The following is an 8,563-nucleotide window of genomic DNA, read 5'->3' as shown; positions in this document are numbered from 1 at the left end:
CGTTCGCTGCTCATAATGTGGTCTCCTCTACATTGGGGAAACGAAGCGTAGACTTGGAGACCGTTTCGCTGAACATCTACGTTCTGCTCACAAAAAAGACCCTGAACTACCTGTTGCCTGCCACTTCAACGCACCACCCTGCTCCCTGGCCAACATCTCTGTCTCTGGCTTGCTGCAGTGTTCCAGTGAAGCCCAATGCAAGCTGGAGGAACAACACCTCATTTTCCGCTTGGGGACCCTACAGCCCTCTGGACTCAATATTGAGTTCAATAATTTCAGGGCCTAAACTCTCCCATGTCCCAGTCACCCACGCCATACACCAGGCCTTGTTGCCACATAGCCTGCCACTACACACCCCCTGCTGTTAGTCACTAACAGTCCCCATTAACAACTATTCACCCTCCCAGCCTGATCGTTAGCAACTCCTTTGTCTGTCCAACTGTCTTTCTCTCTCTTTGGGCTCTATCCTATTGTTTACTCCCTACCCACTCACCTCCCTATTTTCTGCATATAAACTGACGTTTTCCCAGCCACCATCAGTTGTGAGGAAGGGTCACCGGACCTGAAATTTTAACTCTGTTTTGTCTTTCACAGATGCTGCCAGACCTGCTGAGCTTTTCCAGCAACTTTGTTTTTGTTCCTGATTTGCAGCGTCCGCAGTTCTTTTCGTTTCTTTCTCGCTTGTCAGGTGTTGTTTTACTCCTGCTAGAATCCCTTTTAATAAAATCTTACTTAATTCCCATTAAAAGCACCTCTGCAAGGTTCCCACGGAATTGCACACGATGATGCAGTGCCATCCCTGTTTATCGAGTTATGGACAGCAAAACAGTGGGTGCTTTTAAATGGCCCCCTTACAATCCTCTCATCAAAAAAAAGTACTGAACTTCAGAGAGAGCAAGCTACAAAATCAAATGAATTATTTGTAATTGTACAAAATTATTACATGTGGACTAAGATGGAGAATCGATCGGTTAGGAGCACTTTGGGATAGTGTGTACAGTTTTGATCCTGTTATCTAAGGAAGGATGTACTTACCATAGAAGGCCTGCTACAGAGAAAGACCAGACTAATTCCTGGGGTGGCAGATTGTTTTATGAGGAGACATTGAAAAAACTGGGCCTGTATTCTCTAGAGTTTCATTGAACAAAGCTTTTACGGAGCATGACAGGGGAGATGTGAATAGGATGTTTCCTTTGGTTGGTAAGTCTGGAACTGGATGATACAGTCTATTTAGGAGTGAGATGAGAAGGAAGCCAATTGTTGAGCACGTTCAGAACAGGAACTGATAGCTTTCTGCAGATTGATAGCATCAAGCGATATGGGATGATGAGACAGAAATACATGATCAGCTTTTAGGCAGATTATCTGTTTGAATGGCGGAGCGGGTTTGACGAGCTGAGTGGTGTACTCTTATTTCTTATATTCCTAGGCATTCTTACTGCGCTCATACTTTTCATGGCTCAGTTGGTAGCACCCTCAACTGTGATTCAGAAGGTTGTGGGGTTCAGGTTGCACTCCAGGGACTTGAGGGCACACCTAGGCTAGCGCTTCAGTGCCTGTACTGAGGATATGACGTACTTTCAAAGGTGCCACTTTTCAAATAAAACATGAAACCAAGGCAGTCCTGTCTGCCTCCTGTGACAGATGTAAATGATTTGTAGACAAAGAAATAGCACAGACATTTTCTGTGCTGTGCTAGCAGGTATTTAACCCCCAAAACACATTACTAAAACAAATAAACATCGCATTATCACATTGCTGTTTGTTGGGGCTTTATGTTCAGAAATGGCTGCCACATTTCCAGCCATGACTTTATTTCAACATGACTTCAACGGGGCTTGGTGACATGGTGCAATGAGAACAACCTCCCTCCCAACGCCGGAAAAACCAAAGAACTGATCATCGACTTCAGAAAGAAAGGAGGAGAACATGCCCCCATCTACATCAATGGAGCTGAGGTTGAGAGAGTGAACAGCATCAAGTTCGTCGGAGTGACGATAACCAACAACCTGTCCTGGACTTCCCAAGTAGATGCGACAGTCAAGAACGCACAACAACGTCTCTTCTTCCTCAGGCGGCTCAGGAAATTTGGCATGTCCATAAGGTCCCTCACCAACTTCTACAGATGTACCAATGAAAGCATACTGTCTGGGTGCATAAGGTATGGCAACTGCTCTGCCCAGGACCATAAGAAACTACAGAAGGTGGCGTGCACAGCCCAGACCATCACGGAAGCCAACCTTCCATCCATGGACTCCATTTACACGACTCGTTACTACGGAAAGGCAACCAACATCAAAGACCCCTCGCACCCTGGTAATGACCTCCTACAATATCTTCCATCAGGTAAAAGATACAAAAGCCTGACACACGCATAAGCAGGTTCAGGAACAGCTTCTTTCTGGCCATTATCAGACTGTTGAATGGACTCTACCCTCAAATAATGTAAACTGCAATGTAGCTTCTATGCCTCCAAGTCTTTTTGATCTGTACATCCTTTGATTGCTGTGATCTGCCTGTTCTGCTCGTAAACAAAGCTTTTCACTGTATTTCGGTACACATGACAATAAAATCAATCAATCAATCATGCATTGTAAAGCACTTTGAGATATCTTGAGTTCATGAACGGTGCTACATAAATGTTAATCTGTCTTTCTTTACAGCTCCTCTCAGTGAGATTCTCAACTTAATTGCAAATAATATTGAATCCTTGAAGGTTTTGGACTAGAGGATCACGCACGCTATAAACTGGAATAAAACTATCTATCAACTCATTCCAGCTAAGCACTTTTCAATCGTGAGCCACTTTAATACCATCTATTGATCAAACACACACGTCAATGAGTTGCCATAGCTGACATCAGGCTTCAGAAAGAGTGCTTTTGACAGATTTAGTGATAGACTGGGACCTGAGTTAGTGACCCAGTAGAGTTCTTGCGATCGACAGATGACGTAATTTTAGTTTCCAATTGCTGAAACGTGATGTCAACTCTCAGTTCTTGAGAACAGTCATTAGTAAGGCCTGACCTGAAACTCTCAGAGTTACAAAGGGCCCTAAATGTGATAAATGTTGGCTTGTTGGCACATAGCACAGAATGTTTTATTGCTGTACATTTTAGCACTGATGTTTAATGTTGCATTTAAACCACTTGGACAGGTACACAATGCCTGCGCTGTTCTTGTTGACATTCCGCTGGCCTCATGCAAATAGAACAGCATCAGTGCAGTATCTGAGCCACATTATAGGAGGGACATGAATGCATGTGAGAGAATGCAGAAGCAGTTTACGAAAATGGTTCCCATGGATGAGAAACTTCAGTTATCAGGAAAGATTGGAGAGTTTGGAACTGTTTTCATTGGAGAGAGAAGACTAAGAGGAGATGTGATAGAAGTTATTAATGTCATAAGGGTGTTGGAGAAACTGTTCTCATTCACAAGTGGATCAAGAGCCAGAGAGTGCAGATTTGAACTGCTTGGCAAAAAAAAGCAAACACGAGTTTAAAAACACATTTTGACACAGTGAAGGTTTGAATGTGTTGCCTGGAAGTGTGGTGCACGCAGGTTCAATTGAAACATTCAAGAGGCCATTAAAAGATTATTTTAATAGGAACAATGTGTAGGGTTAAGGGGAAAAGGCAGGAGATTGGCACTGAAGCAAAATGTTCTGCAAGCCAATGAGGACACAATGGGCTGAATGGCCTCTTTCTGCACCATAACACTGCTGTGAAACTCAAATAAGGTCATAAGGTGTAGGAGCAGAAATAGCCATTCAGCCCATCGAGCCTGCTCCACCATTCAATGAGATCATGGCTGTTCTAATAATCCTCAACTTCACTTTCCTGCCTTTGCCCCATAGCTGTCAATTGCTTTACTGTTTAAAAATCTATCTATCCCCCAGCCTTGATAGATCTTTGTGGTAAAGAATTCCACAGATTCACAACCCTCTGACAGAAGAAACTCCTCCTCATCTGAGTCTTAAATTTATGACCCCTTATTTTGAGATTATCTCCTCTGATCCTAGACTCTCCCACAAGAGGAAACAACTTTTCTAAATCTACCCTGTCAAGACTTCTAACCATCTCACATTTCAATAAAGTCACCTCTTGTTCTTCTAAGCCCCAATGAAAATAAAAATGAAGTTGTTTTCACACTTTGATTTGCCGAATTAACACCCTCTGCACATATATCTCACGAGAATCCCTCTACAGCGAGGAGTTCATTGTGTCCGCGGAAGAACTTTATCATTTCACTTCTCCAGGGCAAGGGCATCTAATTTCACAACCACGACCATCTCCAATTCATGCATAAAAAAATCAAAAGACTGCAGAAATTGGAAATATAAAGGAGGAACAGAAATGCTGGAAGCATTTTGTAAGACAGTAATGCTTGTGAAGTGAATAGAAAAGTTAACTTTTCAGGTCAATACTTTTCCTCAGAGCAAGAGCATTCATGGCTTAAATAAATACCTTTGAGCTGAACCTTATCACATTTTGGCTCATTGTCATTTTCCTTGGGTGTCATGTAGGGTTTCCCTCCCTGAGGCCTGGTGTTATTTTTGTGTTTTCATTCCAAACTCGCCTCATTAATTACCTATCCTACCCTTACAGTGACACTCTTGTTGATGTTAGCCAGACTTTCCCACTTAGCATAGCCAAGAGTACTCGCCACTGCCTGATCTCCTTGCATTCCTGGTGCCAGTGTTATCTTTAAAAGGCCATTGCATACCCAGTGCAGCACTGGCATTACAAAGCAGCCCTGCTTGGCTGCACACATTCCTAGATGTTACGGCCGATAACTGTGTGGCTTCAGAGCCACTTACACACTTACACGGGGACACCTTCCAACCCCCCGCCTCACACCCACCTGCACTAAGAGCCTAGCCATCAACTTTTATCGCACTCAATCCCTCTCTTTCTCTCCTTCCAGGATTAAACAGACCAGGAATGGCTAGTTCAGGTAGTGTAGTACCTGAAATCTGTTTCTTCATTTCCCCCAAGAGGTAAGGGTCTTGGCATCAGCTGGACAGGACAAGGACTGGTCCTGCAGAGATGCTGAAATACCCATGTCTCACCAATCGAGTAAGAAACAATGTTTATCATGTTTATTCTCTTTTGTGTCTTGCAGGTAGCAGTGGCATGTCCACAGTTTAGGTCAGCAAGAGGGTGGTAGCCCAGCACATCCCCTCCAGCAGGAACAGTTCAGTAAGGGTACCTTAGAGAAAGAAACAGCAAGGTTGCTTCCTGCACCCATCACCAGTTCAGACACTGACACCTCGGTGGGTTGTACAGTAGATTACAGTCGGGAAAGCCTGCTGGTGAGCACTTTGCTGCCAAATCTCCACAGCTGGTCAGGGAAGAAACACCCCAGTGAGTAGCATTCAGTGCACTGTCAGAGACCAGGCACCTGCTCAGCCCCAGGCAGGAGAGGAGACCTTGGTGTCAGCAACTAAGGACTTCATTGAGATGCAGAAGCAGATGGTACGGTCGCTCAGTGGTTAGCACTGCTGCCTCACAGAGCCAGGGGCCTGGGTTCAATTCCCCCTTGGGAAACTGTCTATGTGGAATTTGCACATTCTCCCCATGTCTGCATGGGTTTCCTCTCGGTGCTCCGGTTTCCTCCCACCGTCCAAGGTGGATTGGCCGTGCTAAATTGCCCATAGCGTTCAGGGATGTGTAGATTAGGTGGGTCTGGGTGGGATGCTCTGAAGGTTGGTGTGGACTTGTTGGGCCGAAGGGCCTGTTTCCACACTGTAGGCATTCTATTTTATGGAAACAGACACAGGAGCAACAGGTAGTCATACAGGTGGCAAGTTCCAATGTGGATTATTCTGGTCAGCCATGATCTTATTGAATTGTGGAGCAGCCTTGAGTGGCTAAGTGGCCTATTCTTGCTCCTAATTTCTATGTCCGTATATCCATATAACATTTTAATGAACTGTGTATCTGTGCCTACTGGTCAGATTTAGCTTAAGAATAGGCTTGATTATCTTTTTTTGTTTTTATTTCATTTAATACATTAACAGCAAAGATTATTGAAGGTCTGGGTTCTGAACATGGTCACAAATTTACTTCACCTACTAATTTAATATTCATATTTAATAAAGAGGTAAAGGATTCCTTAAACAATTAATTTGTATTTGATAGATGGAAACTAATGGAATAAAAGGTTAATGTATTTGCAAAAGACAGAAACATTTCTGGAAGGAGATTCAATTAAATAAGCCAAACTTGTACAAGTAATGAAAGGGGATTTATGCTATTAATATTTATTGTTCTAATGGTAGAGTTGAACAACAAGAAAACTTGTTCAATCAATTCAAAGAAGAATCCAATTTTGATCTAAGTTCTTCCTCGTGACTTTGCTAAGCTTGGAGAAAGCACCTGTTTTTCGCATTCTTATTGCATATTTACCAATTCAGTGTCATGAAAGCTCAATGATCTCCTAGGTCCAAGCTGATGTTATTAAATTTTCATGATGATACATAGAATATCACCTGCACATCCCTTCCATGTAGCAGAACAACTTTCTACTTTTCTCCCACTGCTCCACCATTTGAGAAGAGTCTAAATAAAACACTTTAAAGTAAAAGTGAGGGTACCACTCTCATCATAGCTTCATGAATCTAACACATATTTATTTTAAAATACTTGGCTTCAGTGCATCAAAAATTGTAATTCAGCTTTCTTTCCAACACCACTACATTAGTGAAACTTACCATGGTAACTGATGGCAACTCCAGATCACATTGGTTAAAACATTCAAACTATTTTTAACAGAAATTGTTGCTCCTAGCTTAGATATCCAATGTGATTTTTTTTTAATGTGACATAAGGAATCAGGAGTAGGAGTCGGCCATTCGGCCCCTTGGGCCTGCTCTACCATTTGATAAGATTGTGGTTGATCCAACTGTAACTTCATACCCACATCCTTGCCTACCCTGATAGCACTTCATCCCTTTGCTACCAAAAATCTATCCATGTCTGCCTTAAGGATATTAAAAGACTCTGCTTTGTGAGACTGCGAGGTATATATCTGGCCTCGTCTACTCCTGCTTCAGCCTGCCAAATGAATGATGAGACTAATACCTGCACATTAAATCTTGCTGAGGTGAACAGTGATTGACAGCAACAGAAACAGAAATTGCTGGAGAGACTCAGCAGGTCTGTCAGCATCTGTGAGAGAGAAACAAAGTTAACCGTTAACCCCATATTCCTGCACACCATTGCTATCGAAATGATCATCTAATGCCCTTGTTGTAAATTGTCTATAAGTACATACAAGAAGTACAAAATAGTCTCATACGGACTGTGCAGAAATTACAGTGGAATTTTGACATTCCTCTTTATAGCTTAAATCCAGTTGCAACAAAAAAGGCATTTTCTAAACATGAAAGGATACTATTTACATTCCCAGTAAGGCCACAAGGGTATCTCGAAATATAATAGACCCTCATTATATTTTGGCAGAAAGACCTTAGACAGTGGTCTTTACCCCACTATGCCTTGGTGACAGCTTCCCCCAGCTTCACTGCATCCTTCAACACTTAGTCCTGCACCTTGGAATGTGCCAGGATGCAACACTCACTTGAGGTAAACACTTTGCACTGGAAGACCAACACATTTCAGACAGACGGAAGAGTGTCTTTCACTGAGTTGACGGTCTACCAGGCATAGTCGATGTTTGTCTTGATGAGTGTCCCAGGCGACAGCTCATAGAGCATGGTGTCCTGCATCACTAAGCTGCTTGGTACGAACCTTGACAATAGCCACCCCTGCATCTCTTTCCAGACCTTCTTTGCAAAGGTACATTCCAGAAGCAGATGTCTGAAAGTCTCTTCACCAGGGCAGTCAGCGGGCTGGTTTCAATGCAGAATGATGCCAACAGGGCAGGGTTCAATGCCTGCATCAAGTGAGGTTACCCAGAAGGTCCCACCTTTTCAACCTCACCCCTCACCTGAAGCGTGGTGGCCTTCAGGTTAAAGTCTTTCTCTCTCTAATAAGGGAGCAGTGCTTTAGGACTATGGTGACTTTAATGTTTTTACAGCATAGATTTACAAATATACGTGTGTGCAGATGTGTCTCTATGTGATTTACGTGCATCTGTCTGAGCCCACGTGGTTCTGGTTGAACATACTTCCTCCTGCAGGGGGCAGGTTGCTGCTGCTCTTTGCGACCTGCCGTAAGATGTGAGCGGTCGCTGAGGAGATGGGAACCAGCCTCCCCTTTACAAACAGCGCGAATGTTATTAGTTACTGGGCTCAGCATGTAAGTAAAACAAAGGAGGGGAAAAAAAAAAGCGATAGATCTCTGGTAGTAATCTCCTCTCTGCTGTTTTATCGCTTGCGGAATTGGAGGCACAGAGCGGCGAGTGTTCCGGTGGAAAGGAGTGAGGGGCTCGGGCCTAGGCCTGAGGCTTCCCCCTCAAAACCATCACCTCAAGAGCCCCGGCCTGGTGCTTCCTGTCTCATTGAAAAATACTCCCCGAGACAACAAGTAAAACCCCTCTTTAGTGAAACAAGATGCATCTTCGTGGCATTTAATCCCATCCCATCCCATCCCATCCC

General features: G+C 43.5%; 1 protein-coding gene across 2 annotated transcripts in view; it reads left to right on the top strand.

Annotated features, from left to right (window-relative positions):
• Positions 1 to 8,117: 8,117 nt before the first annotated feature.
• LOC109910619 (transmembrane protein 250) overlaps positions 8,118 to 8,563 on the top strand; it is an 11,714-nt gene continuing 11,268 nt past the window's right edge. For both annotated transcript variants that reach the window (XR_007265074.1, XM_020509836.2), the window contains exon 1: positions 8,118 to 8,264. The gene's annotated coding sequence lies outside the window, so the exon portion shown is untranslated. The remainder of the gene's footprint in view (positions 8,265 to 8,563) is intronic.

Source organism: Rhincodon typus, chromosome 28 (genome assembly GCF_021869965.1).
Source record: "Rhincodon typus isolate 14 chromosome 28, sRhiTyp1.1, whole genome shotgun sequence".
In the NCBI taxonomy this organism is placed as follows: domain Eukaryota; kingdom Metazoa; phylum Chordata; class Chondrichthyes; order Orectolobiformes; family Rhincodontidae; genus Rhincodon; species Rhincodon typus.
The sequence above is the reverse complement of the archived record's forward strand: the minus strand, read 5'-3'. Positions and strand labels throughout refer to the sequence as shown.